Genomic DNA, 15,322 nt, shown 5'->3' on the forward strand with positions numbered 1-15,322 from the left:
GCTAATGTGTAATTTTGTTTTGACATGAATCATGGAAACTTAAATACGGTAAACTAAATATTTAAACTCTATCCAAAACCTTTATTAAAAACCTAAAGTATGTATTTGAAGACTTTTACAAAACATCTTGGCTAAACATTAAATAATTATACATAACAGTCTCAAAGACTCCTGACTTATCTTTTTTGTTAGGGTGGACTATTTTAGGGATATTACTATTTTGCTTTCAATGAAGAGAAAATTATTTCTGTATGAATTTATCTCCGTAGGAAGAGGTGAGGCGATAGGTCAGCATTTATCAAGTAGGCTAGAAATTTGGTTCATCAGTAACAAAGGATTTGGAGACAAAAATACCAGAGGGCAAATCTGCCTTTCTTTTCAGGCCATTTAAAATTGAATAGAGAAATAGGACAGTGATAAAAATAATAATAAAGTAGTGAGTTTTTCAAAAGGAGAGTGTTTTTAAATAATTAAAAATAATTTTTCAGATGCTATCGACATCTGAAATTGATGACCAGGAGAGAAGAGTTGCAATATTAAACCTTAGTTTCAGCATATGTAACTGTCCACTGACCAGTAGAGCATAGGTACCAACTCTGAGCAGCAACTTTCTGGACCTAGCCAAGAGAGAGTCTTCCAATCTAGTCAGACAAGTCCTTCTGACTAGATTAGAACTGGCATGTTGAAACTTTTTTTTTTTTCATTTTTTATGAGATAGAGACAGAGTGTGAGGGGGGGAGGAACAGAGAAAAAGGGAGACACAGAATCAGAAGCAGGCTCCAGGCTCTGAGATGTCAAGCACAGAGCCCGACATGGGGCTCAAACTCACAGACTGCAAGATCATAACCTGAGTTGAAGTTGGACACTTAACCGACTGAGCCCTCAGGTGGCTTCTAAACATTATAAAACTTCTAAACATTATAAAAGACAATCCCTCACTTCACTTCATTTTAGGAAAGCTATTTGTGAACAGTGTAGAGGCTCACTGAAGTGAGATCACTATGGTATCCCATCTAACCTGACCCCAACATGCTTCTCCTTCAAGTAAGTTTCTTTGGCACTATCTCTTGACTGAAACATGGGAACAACAAAAAGATGTTTTTTTTGTGACACCCTCAGACCAAAAGTTGAATGAAGCTCAACCTAAAAAATCAAATTGACTTGAAAAATAAAAGATAATATTAGAATATTCATAAAAAGCAGTAGAACCCAGTCCTAAAGCACTACTTCCTGTTGTAATGAAATGACATGCTCTGAATCTTTATGTGGATATTGAATCAATATAGGAAATATAGGAATACTTGCATTTCTAATTCTGCTCTAGTAACAAAAGGAGACAAGATTAGCCTGCAATAATGTTATGAAGATGCAGAGTCATGGCCCTCCCAGCTACAGTTAAAGCAATGGGCTCCAAGAATGGAGTGGTGAGAAAGGATTAAACCCTTCTCCCCTAACAGCTGCTCAATTCTCTCCAGCAGAGCTGGGTTTTTTAAAAATCCCCTTTTGCACTAAACTGACCTTTTCTACGAATAGGTCAGCCAGGTGCAAGCTACCAGATGTGACTGTCCATGGTTTCTAAGCCTCAGGAGGCCATTTATCTTTTGTGTTAGATAGGACTCAATGCTAACAAGAAGTGTGCTGGAGCAGCACTTTATTAGGGCATGTGGGTTTGACAAAATTGTATGTTCTCCAATTGGAAAAGCACTCCAGGTGTGCTATTTCTTTTCATTACAACATGATTATGTCATAAAACAGCCTCCTCAGTGTTTTGGGAATCATATGGAGATGTTTATAAAGCCATTTCTGATAGCCTAACTTATCTTACACTCCTATATGATGCTCCTTTCACCTTCTCTGTGTAGACTTTTTTTAATGACTCAAAAACCTGTTACATGACTTAGTCAAAGACTTCAAGAAACTTAGAGATGGTTGGAATAGCTCGAATATCTCACTGGGTTTTACTAGAGGGCCTCCAACCATTGAAAGAATGCTCTTCTGCATTCAGCACTTCCTTTGGGTCGCCCTCCATGCCCAAGCCCAGGCCTCATCTCATGCTTTATGGCTCTTTTCCTAATAAATAACACACGCTGTCCCTCCTCAGCAGCTAGGGGCTGGAGGGTTTCTGATCCCTGTCTTTCAGTGGTTCAGTTTCTGAGGCTCACTGGATCACTAACCTCATCAGATAAGTCATCTCAGCTGATGTTTCAAAGGCCTTCTTGGCAATAATGTAAATTTAACACTCCCTAACCTGAGTTTTGTTAGCTAACTCAGTGGCACCTACATCTGGAGAGGTCCTTAAAAATGCAGATTCTTAAGCCCTAATCCAGATTTTTATTCTGTAAATCCAAGGGGACTCAGGAACCCCTAAATGATTCTATGAGGGCAGCCATATTTGATAGTTGTTTGATCAGCTCACTAATGGCTATTGTGGGAAATCTGAGACCACAATAATTTATGGGATACTATCTCCAGACAAGGCAATATCCATGGTCTTTAGAATTACACAGACCCAGATTCAAATCTCTAGTCTGTCATTTAGGAGATGTGTGACCTCTTTGAGCCTCAATTTTCTCACTTAGAAAACAGATTGTTTTTTTTTTTATTTTTACAAATAGCTTATTGTCAAATTGGTTTCCATATAACATCCAGTGCTCATCCCCACAAGTGCCCTCCTCCATGCCCATCTCCCAGAAAACAGTTAGATTGTTAAGTGATTTTGCTGAAGATGTTAATATGAGGCAAGAAAAAAAAAAAACCTTGAGAAAAAAGAGATTAAATGGATGGTAGTATAGAAATCATAGTTATATAAAACAGTCCTAAAGAAATGGTCAATTATACCACTTTCCTGATGAGGAAGTCAAGTCATTACACATTTCTGGGCCATGGAATGGAATTATCCTAAGTGAAAATTAAGAACTGAGGAGATGTCAGGACACCTGGGTGGCTCAGTCAGTTAGGTGTGTGACTTTGGTTCAGGTCATGATCTCACAGTTCGGGCTCTGTGCTGACAGCTGAGAGTCAGGATACAGGGGGCTTCTTCCCTTGGGCAAACCGAGAATTCTTCCAAATTTGTTGAGTACTTACTCTGCCAAACAGAAAGGAAACCAAGCAGAGATGTAAGAGAGACAGAGAAAGTTGTCCCTGCTCAGTTGTAATTGATGTTCTAGTGCGAGCAAGGTGGATAATAAACAAGTAGACAAGTGAGGAGTAAATGAATGAATAAGAAAACATCAGATCATGATAAATACCATGCAAGACATTGAAAAGGTGAAGTGAGAGCAAGTGACTGAGCAGATGCTTTCAGTTGAATGGGAGAGGAGAGCATCTCCCCCAAAGTGACGTCTAGGCTGAAATGTGAAGGACAAGAAAGAGCAAGCCATGAAGAGTCTGGGGGAAAGGGCATTCCTGGCAAAGTTCACAGCTAGTACATAGGTCCTAAGATAAAATCTTGACATGTTCAAGAAACAAGAAGAAGGCCAGTGTGACTGAGGCACAGTGGGTGATGTCCATGGAGTTGGGACATGAGGACAAAAGATAGGAGCAGTCATCACACAGAAAGCTTTGTATTTCAGAGTCAGAAGTTTGGGTTTTATTCTAAGAATGATAAGAAGGCACTGGAAGCTATCTGTTTGTTTGTTTTTGTTATTAGAGAGAGTGTAAATGGTTGAGAGGGGCAGAGGGAGAGGGAGACAACCCTAAGCAGGGTCCACGCTCAGTGTGAGCTGAAATCAACAGTTGGATGTTCAATCCACTGAGCTTACCCAGGTGCCCCTGGAACTTTTTAAGTCAGAGTAGTATCAGGATTAAGTGTATGTTTCACCAGGATCCATCTGGGCTCTTGATGGAGAACAGGTTTTAAGTAAGAGTGACATCATTTCCCCAGGATCAGCCTAGGCTTTTAGTGAAGAATGAATCTTATAGGGAAAGGAATGAAAGCAAACACATTATTTAGGAGGCTACTTCTATAGTTTAGGCAAGAGGATGGGTGGATATAGTTTGGAAGAACGGTGATAACTGCACAGAGTGAGAGAAACAGAATCAAGACAGGTTTTATTTTTTAAAAAATTTTTGTTTTATTTTATTATTGAGACATAGAGGAACAGAACATGAGCAGGGGAGGGTCAGAGAGAGAGGGAGACACAGAATCCATTGCAGGGTCCAGGCTCTGAGCTGTCAGCACAGAGCCCAATGCAGGGTTCGAACTCATGAACTGCGAAATCATGACCTGAGTCAAAGTCGGCCACTTAACTGACTGAGCCACCCAGGCGCCCATCAAGACAGGTTTTAGAAGCAGTGTCTTCAGTTCTTGTGATATAGTAGATATGGCATATGAGGCCAAAAAAGGAACCAAGGAGAAAGCAAGGCTTTGGGGATCGAATAAGGGTGATGCCTTACAAAGAACAGTCTGAGAGAGGGCAAATTCAAGAGCTCTCCTGGTGATATTTTAACTGCCATAAAACTTGAACAACAACAAAAAGAAGTTGGAAGTCTGAATAAGTCCATGAAAGCCATTCAACACTTACTCTAGTATCAGAAAAGCCACCTCTGAATTGAAATACTAAGAATACCATAACTGAACTTTAATAGATAATCTGTGTTAGGACTTGATTAACTTGTTGCCCTGAGGTTTAAGGTGGGCCAGTCTCCTTCAATATGAGGTCAGCTATAGTGATAGTGGGAATATATTGAGAGCTCTCTGTGTACCAGGTACTGATTAAAGTGGGAATTTTTCAGTAGCCCTGTGACATGAATTCCATAATCATGCTCATTTCACAAAGTCGGGACCTGCAGTAACTTCCTCATTGTCACAGAGCCTGCAAGGAGAAGCAGGGTTTGAAGTGAAGTCTGAGTCCAGAGCCCAGCACTTTCCATGCAAAACACTTCTGTGACCTCCAGCTTCAGTGGAAAGAGGTAACAACTTCATGCTCCAGGCATTCCCTTGATAGAATTCTGTCCACATACAATTGAAGATAAACAATCCCAAAGCCCTAGGTGTTCGAAAGCTATGATATAAGGAAAGATCACTGTATCATTAGTCAACTAAACTATACGTAATTAATATTAATAAATACTACTTTTTCTTCTAAGAATTCTTTAGAGTCTTATTTGTAAGCTAGAAAAATCCAGGGTTTTTTTAAGAGTCATTTCTTTTTTTTATTTTTTTATTTTTAAGTGATCTCTACATCCAATGTAGGGCTCAAATTTATAATCTCAAAGTCAAGAGTTGCAGGCTCTACCGCCTGAGCCAGCCACACACCCCAAGAGTCATTTATTTCTGATGCTAGTAATTAAATTTGTTACCAAAGTATTTTATACTTACGATGCAGTGTAAAACAATCAGGGCCTTCCATAAAGTACGGTTTTTATGAACTTAGTCTTATTACTTGTTAATATCCATTTATATCTTAGCTTAAAATATTAACTTTCCTTGAGATTACTAAAAGTCCATTTCTTCTCAAATATTTTCTCGGGGAGATTTCTTACTATTTTCCCTCCATTACTGCCAACGAATGAGGTTTTAAACTGTTCACATTTATGGGACTGCATATAAAAATAATAATAAACACCAACTTTCAAAATTATGTCCTTTTTAATTTTGTGGAGACTGTTTACAGAAATAAAAATGTAAATGATATGAATGTACAGTTCTTGATTCATGGAGCAATTCTTCTCAAATTGATGGAAGAAGCCGACAAATGCCCATAGCCACATAAGATTTTTAATTATAGCCATTTTAAACACCACTAGATTTTTGTCACTTATTTTTAGGAGGGAAATTTCCATGTTGAACAATAGGAAGTGATGAATAGCTGGTTTTGACTGAGGCCTAGTTTTCACTTTTTAAAAAAAGATAAATAGAGGTCCTAGAACTGACAGAAACTTGACGCAGGACAAATAGCATTAACTTTTGAGAGGATAGAAGTCAGTCTGTAGTAGAAGCTAATGTTTATTGAGAACTTACTATGAGAAATCCCTATATTAAGTACTTTACATGAATTATTGCATCTAACTTCACAAGAACTCCTGAGATGTGCCCCATCTGGGGAGACAGTGGCACCCAAGAGGGTACGAGCTAGGGGATAACACTAGTGTGGACACCTTGCCCACGCTCTTGATCACTTTTCTCTACAGATGAGCTCTGTAGGTGCCAAATAATCAGCGTTCAGTCTTTACTCACATCCCTCCAGCAGCCGCAGCAGGCCCTCCGTGATATTTATAGTAACTTGGTGGAGAGGATGAGTGCCTGGCCAGTGGATAGCCCTGAATAATAGAGAGAGAGAGAGAAAGAGAGAGAGAGAGAGACAGACAGACAGACAGACAGACCTTGGAGCTGATGCCAGCAGCCCCAGGGCCACAGGGAAAGCTTCCAGTTCTGTCCAAACAGTCTGTTCGTTTACTGGAAGCAAAGCTGGAAGCAAAGACATCATCTAAACGCCTTGGCCCGTTTACCACTTCCCTTATCTCAGGTTTTGGGTTTTTTGTTGTGGTGGTGGTGTTTTTTGTTTGTTTGTTTGTTTATTTGTTTTTTTTTTCCAGGAGAAATCTTAAAACAAAATTTTTAATCTGTTCCTATTTCCAAAGTTTAAATTTACCAGAGACATATTTTATGTTCATGACTAAGATTTTCCTACACATTGATCTCCTGTTCCCTCTTCTCATCACTTCCTATTTTCTTTTTCTTCTCCTCTGTTCCCTTCTTGTATTTCTCACGTGTTCCCTCACCTGTTTGGAGGAGGAAGGAGTAGAGGAAAGAAGAGAGAAAGAAGAGGCAAAGTGTGACAAAGCAATCACATTCAGTATTGATTTTATACATAGAATATTTTTGTGCTTATATCACTTCCTGGATGTTTGCCTCCTGGTTTTAAAGTTTCATAGTTTTAAGTGAAAATGTTTCAGAACTGTACCTTCTCACGTGGGCAGGTTTCTTTTCTTTACATTTTGCGAGCCTCCAGCAGAGAATGCAGATTCTACTTTCTAGATGTGTGACTTACTAAATGTGTGACCTTAGACAAGTAATAGCTCGTTACATTTTCAACTTGGTCGTCCACCAACAGAGAACAATACCTATTTCACCAACTGGACAGGGTGTCTATAAAGATTAAATGAAACAGCAGGAAGAATACACTTACCAGGACTGATGCTCATGAGGTAGTTCTGGCAGCAGAATATTTCTGGCCCTTTCTCGACCCCCTCTCCACCTCCTTCTACTTTTTTGCCTTTCTCACCTGCCATTTCAGCAATGCCTCACTTACTTGACACACCAATAAATAAGGTATTCCACTAGAAATTAATGAGTTTTCCACCAAACTAAACCATGGAAATTTATTTTGTTAGCTTTTATCATTTTAAATGGAACATTTTTAGAACATGATTATTCATATCCTATATTTAAACATAGTTTATTAAATATAGTTTTTATTTCCTTGATGATTCAGGACTATTATCACTATAAATACATGATGCCTACCCCCAAGAAACCGCCACCCACCCCACGCTACCACGAGTACCATCTCAATTGCTTGTACCTGTATCTACTCATGTCCCTTCACCCACCATCTAACTTACGTTTTATAGCCTTCCTTCCCAAAGAACTCTTAGTCCCTCAATGGCATGGGCTGGTTTTCATGTAACACCATGTCACAATTCCTAGCAGTATGGATTATTCAAGCCATAATGTAGTATGAGTTTCATAAACACTATCTGTTTTTATAAAATTCATTGATAACCAATGAGCCTATTCATTTCCAGGAGGAAAGGAAGGGCACTTCTCACAAATGTGTTGTATCACATATGTTTAAACTTCACAACAACTGGATAAAGAATATAGTATTAATATCTCCATTTTGGGCTTTCCCGTCTGCGCTCGCGGAGAAGCAGGGCTTTCGGAGAGATATCCCACCTCTAACTGTGGGGCTTTCCTTGGACTGGTGGCCTCGGTCTGGCACTGGACAGTGGAAGTTCCCTCCAGGTTAGGTGGTACCCCAGGGACGCGGTCGGCATCAGGAGGAACCAGTTCCCTGCCCTGAAGTGCCTTGGCTTGTGGGATTGCAAGTTGGGTGGCATCATTAAGAACGCACGGAGTGAGGGCGTGAGGCACGGGAGACGGCCCGCCTCCTCTGCGCCTGTGGCACAGGCTACTTCAAGGAACAAACCTAAAGTGCACATCGTGGAGAGTTCAAAACATCACTACGAGTAGAGAAATAAAACCAAAGTCACAAGAGAGACCAAGGGACACCCTTCAAAGAAGACTTCCTGAACGGCCAGGCCCTGGACAGTGTATGAGCCTCCTTTAATATTAATATAGCAGCACTCACACGGGCAGAACACATCACAAGCTTTTAAAACTAACGAGAAAGAAAGCTAGCCAAAATACAAAACAGAAGAACTCTCCTCTAAAGAAATTCGAGGGAGAAATAACAGCTAGAGAACTGCTCAAAACCGATCTAAGCAACATAACTGAACAAGAATTTAGAATAATACTCATAAAATTACTCATTGGGCTTCAAAAGGGCTTGGATGACATCCGAGCCATTATTGTTGCAAATACTGATGAACTAAAAAATGCAACACAAAATAAAATGGAGGCGTTGGCTACTGCACGGATTGAAAAGGCAGAAAAAATACGTGAATTAGAAGATACAATTATAGAGAAAGAGGAAGCCGAGAAAAAGAGAGAGAAATTGGTCCAGGAACATGAAAGGAGAGTTCGAAAGCTGAGTGATACAATCAAACGGAAGAATATCCATATCATAGGAATTCCAGAAGGAGAGAGAGAGAAAGGAGCAGAAGGTGTACTTGAACAAATAATACCTGAGAACTTCCCCAACCTGGGAAAGGAAACAGATATTGAAATACAAGAGGCACAGAGAACTCCCCACAGACGTAAACTGAATCGATCTGCACGACATACAGTGAAACTGGCAAAATACAAGAACAAAGAGAGAATTCTGAAAGCAGTTAGGGATAAAAGGGCCCCAACATACAAAGGGAGACATATCAGGGTAGTAGCAGACCTATCTACTGACACTTGGAAGGCCAGAAAGGAATGGCAGGAAATCTTCAGTGTGATGAACAGGAAAAATATACAGCCAAGAAGCCTTTATCCAGCAAGCCTATCATTCCGAATTGAAGGAGAGATCAAGGTTTATCCCAACAAAAAATGGAGGAATTCACCATCACTAAACCAGCCCTACAAGAGATCCTATGAGGGAAATGTTGCAAGGAACACAAAGTCCCAGAGACACCACTACAAGCATGAATCTAACAGAGAACACAATAACTCTAAACCTGTATTTTTCAATAATAACACTGAATGTAAATGGACTAAATGCTCCAATCAAAAGACAGAGTAGCAGAATGGATTAAAAAGATTAGATCCATCTATTTGCTGTTTACAAGAGACCCATTTTAGACCTGAGGACACATTCAGATTGAAAGTGAGGAGATGGGAAAACATCTATCATGCTACTGGACATCAAAAAGAAAGCTGGAGTAGCCATATTTATATCAGACAAACTGGACTTTATTTTTTATTTTAAAGGCAAAGAAGGGCATTATATAATAATTTCAGGGTCTATCCATCAGGAAGAGCTAACAAGTATAAATGTCTATGCACTGAATTCAGAAACACCCAAATACATAAGACAATCACAAACATCGATAAGAATGTGCTAATAGCCAAATATGGAAAGAGCTTAAGTGTCCAACTGATGAATGGATCAAGAAAATGCAGTTTATATATACAATGGAATACTACATGGCAATGAAAAAGAATGAAATCTGCCATTTGTAGCAACATGGATGGAACTCAAGGGTATTATCCTAAGTGAAATATGTCAGGCAGAGAAAGATACCATGTTTTCACTCATGTGGAACTGGAGAAACTTAACAGGACCATAGGGGAGGGGAAGGGGGAAAAACAGTTGGGGGAGAGGGAGGGAGGCAAACTATGAGAGACTCTTGAATACTGAGAACAAACTGAGGACTGATGGGGGGGAGGGGAAGGGGGCTGTTGGCATGGGGAAGGGCACTTGTTGGGATGAGCACTGGGTGTTATATGGAAACCAACTTGACAATAAACTATATTAAAAATATATATCAGAATTATGCTGAAAAAAAAAATATCTCCATTTTGGAAATGAGAAAAGTGGGGCTCAGATAACTCAAAAATCTGCCCAATATCACACAGCTACTGGCAGAAGTCCTGTAACTTGAATCTGAACCTGTTTCAAACTGAAGTCCATCCTCTCCTGCCACACCAGGATGCACATACTCTGACACTGAAAAGGCCCACCTGCTTTTTGGTTTGAGATGAAGTCATAGGCTTTTACAATTTTTCTTCCCCTCCCTCAAAGTCACTTGTGACCTCTTTGGCTATCATTTATTATATACCGTCTCCCATTTGGTATTTTGCTGTTCTGGTCTGTGATCAACCTAGAAAATACTAAGCATACTTGTTAGACTTATTTAGAAATAAGAATAAAACCTTCTCAGTAACAACATAAGGAAAGGATGACAAATGGTATTACAGCTGTACGCCTGACCCCAACAGAGCAGTAGCAGTTGCCTGGAGTGCCCGGTTGAAGCAATATCCAGGCTCTGCAGGACTGAGGACCCACAGGGAGTAGTGATGTCTGGCATAGTTAAGGGAAGGGAAAGTGGTGCCACACTTCTGGGGCCTGGGGACTTGTCAATGAGTAAATTGCATGGAGGTTACTGTGTGGTCTTAGCATCATCTATCTATATTTTCGGATTTGCTTTTGCTTACTCCTTTGTTCTTAGCAGGAATATATATTGCTAAGGAAGCTAGATAAATGACTTCTGGACAACTAAAGTGTCTACAATGGTCTTTTTCTTTCTCTCTCCCCTTATTCTATTTTTCTTGGCCCATGCTCTTTGGTTTAGGTCTTCAGCGAGGCACCACCATTCACAGCACCCACCCACTTTATCTAAGTCATGGAGAGCACATAAGGCTAAAAAAGTGCAAACCCCTGGTATAGATTAGACAACCACAAGTAAGTACATTAACAAAGAAACAAATGATTACAGTTAGCACAAGAGATATTTTTCCAGGAATATGAAGTATGTGAGGATTTAATTATACATGGCACCCTGACACCCATTGGACCACCAATATTAACTCGGAACTTCACCACTGTATCATTCTTCTCCACTGTCTACAAGAGCTGATGGTATTTCTTGGCCTCTTTTGCTACCATTTCTGCCTTTGTTACCACTACTGCTCCATATACGATCTCCTCTGCACGCTTTCCCTTTCTCTCTGCCTCTCTTATTTCTTACCTAGTTGGATCCCTGTCATGTCATCTGAGCTTCTTGGTTTCTACATGAAAAGACTGACCTTTTATACACATCACCGTCAAGCCACAAGATTTCTTCCATCCTGTTGGAGAATTAATCAATCACAGCTTATCCACTATAACCTTCATGTCTTTGGCTCTTCTTAACTACATTCAAAGTACACAAAACTCAGAGTTACTTCTCTTCTAAGATACAAGTTCTATTTTTTTCCTTTTGTATCGGACACCATTCCTGGTGCTTGAACAATAGATCTGGATAAGTGAGGTTAGGCTGCAGACACTTTTCCAGTGTTCCACACGTGACAGTCAATGTCTGCATTCATAAGCCTGCCCTAGGGGTGGCCAGTTTAGGCTCGACTTCCAAGCGGCCTTCTCTAACAATTCCCTTTTTCTCCCTCTCTTTAACATATGACTCAAAGGAAGGGAGATTGTCCCATTAGAGGAGTAATCTTGATTCTACTAAAAGTGATCCTCTTAAATCATTTGCTAAATTACTTATGGCAAAACATAGTGGGCTTTAGTCCTAATATTTAAACAACTCCTGATAGCTCAATTTGCTGAAGAATCGTCTTAAAAATAAGATTGCTGATGGTTTATCATCACTCAGAGATCCAGTTCATCAAGTGATATCCTGATGGACATTATTGTATCATTATTCCAAGACCAGAGTTACCTGATAGTGCGAATTTAATTAATAGAATTATGAAGGAAAGAAAAATGATAGAGAAATAAATAACTTCAGGGAAGTAAGAATGAGACAGTTTCTACTGTTGTGATTTTGTTGTGGTGGCTGTTACATAAGATACAAGGTTTTATTTACCTATGTTTACCTATTGAAGAGAAGCAAGAGAAGAGGGAGGGATAGAAAATATATTGGTAAGAGGAGGTTATTTATGGTATAAGATTTTCTTGTCCAATACGGTAGCCACTAGCCACATGTGGCTATTGAGCACTTAAAATGTGGTTATTCTAAATTGAGATATGCTGAAAGTGTAAAATACACATGGGATTGTGAGGATTTGGCAGGAAACAAAAGCATGCAAACTATCACATTAATATTTTTTGCATTGGTTACATATTGAAAAGATAATATTTTAGAAACATCAATTTAAATAAAATATATCATTAATACTAAATTTCACCTGTGTCTTTTTACGTTTTAAAATGGCTAAAAAATTTTTAAATTATGTATATGGCTTACATATGTGGCTCACGTTACATTGTTTTTAGGCAGCATTTGTATAAGGTTTTATCTACTGGGATTAGATTGAACCGCAAGTAACAGAAAACTCCAAAATAACATGGGATTACTCAAGACAAATGTGTATTGATTCCTTACACAATAGACCAGAGGTAGACAAGGCTGGGAGGGCCACTCCATATTTATCAGAGACTTGGCTTCCTTTCATCCTCTGTTACAATCTGAGAAGCATGCTGCCTCATGGTCCAAGATGGCAGCTAGAGCTCTAACCAGAATAACCACATTCCAGCTAGCAGGAAGAGAAAGGAACCCAGCAAAGACACCTTCTATGTGCAGCTTTCTAAAACCATTTTCTGTCATTTACCCTGATAAGTGAGAACCCACATTGGTCAAGATATGGGCATTTTTGTTAAACTTTGGGGGAAAACTCATCACTGGGATTGGGTACCATTTTAGTCAAGAGGTCACCCACAAATACGAAGGAAGCTGGACAACACAGTCTTTATTCCTAACAATAAGTATACAGCTAAAACTCAGGAGTTATTTTTAGGATGATCATGTGTCCTAGTTAGCCAGAAAGTCTGTTTTGTGTGTGTTGTCCTGGCATAATTATTAATAGCTCCCCCTTTTTCTCTCTCAAGTGTCCTAGTTTGGATGATAAATTATATGGTCACCTTGTTATATTACCAAGAAAAAGAAGAAAAACAGATGACGGGGTAGACAATTCAGTATCTGCTAGAGCATTTTGAGGAATCACTTGAGAAGTCCTTGGCAGGTAGGTGTTTCCTTAGCCCACCTCACAACTGTTTTGAAACTGTGCTTGTAGAGGTTACCAGTAACTTCATATTGAAAAAGGACTTTTGTCACTATTATTTATTCGCTTAGTTGTGTTGTGACTCCATGTACCAAGCACTATGCATTTGGGGGACACAGGGATAAAATAGAATTCAATACTATTAGTCCTCATACTATTAAACCCATCTTCTATTACAGTGGAGTAATAGAAGTCTGAATTATCTGAATTCTGGGACTGTTGTTTCTCCCACTGGATATTTGTCTAAGTCTCTTTCTATCTTTTTCTGGTTCCAGAATATTCTAGCCCATTGTTTCCCCCAAATGTCTCCAATATGTCACTAGTTCTTCAAGAAAGTGCCACAGTCAAATAAAATTTGCAAGTGCAGCATAATTAGAGCCTCACAATGCACATTAGCATATTAAAAGCTCTAAGAAGTACAACAGAAATTCCTGTTTAACTCTTCTAATCTGAACTGGTTCTAGGGTTAATACCTGCCTAATAGCTGATATAACATCCCTTTTACACTGCTTCATTTGTCCCGGAAATATGAAGATGTTATAAATTCTCTACCCGTAGCTCCTCCCTCTACATTCAGCCTCCTGATCCCCACATTTGTTCTCTAAGGAGATGACAACCTTTACCTCGTTCCCCGCACAAATTAAATGGGCATCTTTACTCGAATAGAACATCATTATCTCAAACTTCATGATCTTGAAGTTAATTACCTAAAGTTTAAATTTGTTTCATTGTCCCAAATCAAGTCTCTCCTCATGCATGTCAATCTTGGGAGTAATACTGCCTGTACAAGATATTTTATTTCTTTTGTTAGTGGTTTCTTTGTTTTGGTTTGTTTTGTTTTGGTTTGGTTTGGTTTGGTTTTGGCAAGGGTTGGGTAGAGGTTTTGGAGCAGGTTGAGTGGCCTTGCAGCTTTATTCCTACTTTTGGAGAAAGTTCCTTTTTGTGCAGTGTTGGTGAGACATTATGCATTGCCAATGGCTCCTGGCAGTCTAGGCTTGAGCATGTCATCTGGACTCTGCCAGTTAGCCTCCCACTGGACACTCTGAACCTTGAGTTATCAGAATAGAAAAGTATGAATGGTTACAACTCACTCATAGCGTAGCAAGGCTGATATTAGCAGTATTCCTTGACGAGTGGCCCTGGCCTAGTCACCCCAGATGACTCGAATGTATTCTAAAGTTTGGCAACCACTGCATCAGGTCTTTGTTATTTATCAGCTGTCCCAGGAAAATTTAATTCGTATCCTACCCAAGATTAACTCTTCCTTTTTGAGAGTTTTATAACCCTTAATGTCTATATGGTGAACCTATGCTGTGTTGATTTGCTGTTATTTAAGCAGGTACCTCCTTCCTCTTTTTTTTTTTTTTTTAAGTTTGTTTATTTATTTTGAGAGAGACACAGACAGCATGAGGGGGGAAGGGGCAGGTACAGAGGGACAGAGAGAGAGAGAATCCCAAACAGACTCTGTGCTGCCAGTACAGAGCCTCACACAGGGCTTGAACTCTAATCCCAACTATGAGATTATGACCTGAACTGAAACCAAGAGTTGGTCTCTCAACCGACTGAGCCACCTAGGTGCCCCAACAGTTACCTTATTTCTACTAGTTTCTAAGCTTCTAGAAGGTAGGATATAAGTCACAATGACTTACATAAGGTTAATAGCTGACTTAGTATGATAGGGAAAGATAGGATTCAGTAGGCAGAGAGGGAAAGGTTAGGACCCAAAGTCCCTGGGTGAGGGGAAAAACACATTTTAAAAGCATTTCTTCTGGGAACATCTGACCTCCAGCCAATCCCTCAGGCATAAAATTCCTCTTGAGAATGACAGACACCACCTACTACCCCTCAGATTTCCCTCAGGAATCTGACAAACAAAAGACCCAACTAAAAATAAGTAGACTATAAAAACATATTACCCACAAGGAACGGGTGTGGCCATAGCCCACCAACGGAAATGAGCCAATATAAAAGGAATGACTAGGCATTTAG

General features: G+C 39.6%; 1 protein-coding gene across 1 annotated transcript in view; it reads left to right on the forward strand.

The window, feature by feature from the left end:
* Window positions 1-15,322, forward strand: part of LOC120243733 (dapper homolog 3-like) — a 52,810-nt gene that overhangs the window by 9,395 nt on the left and 28,093 nt on the right. The gene's annotated exons all lie outside the window — the stretch shown is intronic.

Source organism: Hyaena hyaena, unplaced genomic scaffold (genome assembly GCF_003009895.1).
Source record: "Hyaena hyaena isolate Hyena2069 unplaced genomic scaffold, ASM300989v1 scaffold_355, whole genome shotgun sequence".
Classification (NCBI taxonomy): domain Eukaryota; kingdom Metazoa; phylum Chordata; class Mammalia; order Carnivora; family Hyaenidae; genus Hyaena; species Hyaena hyaena.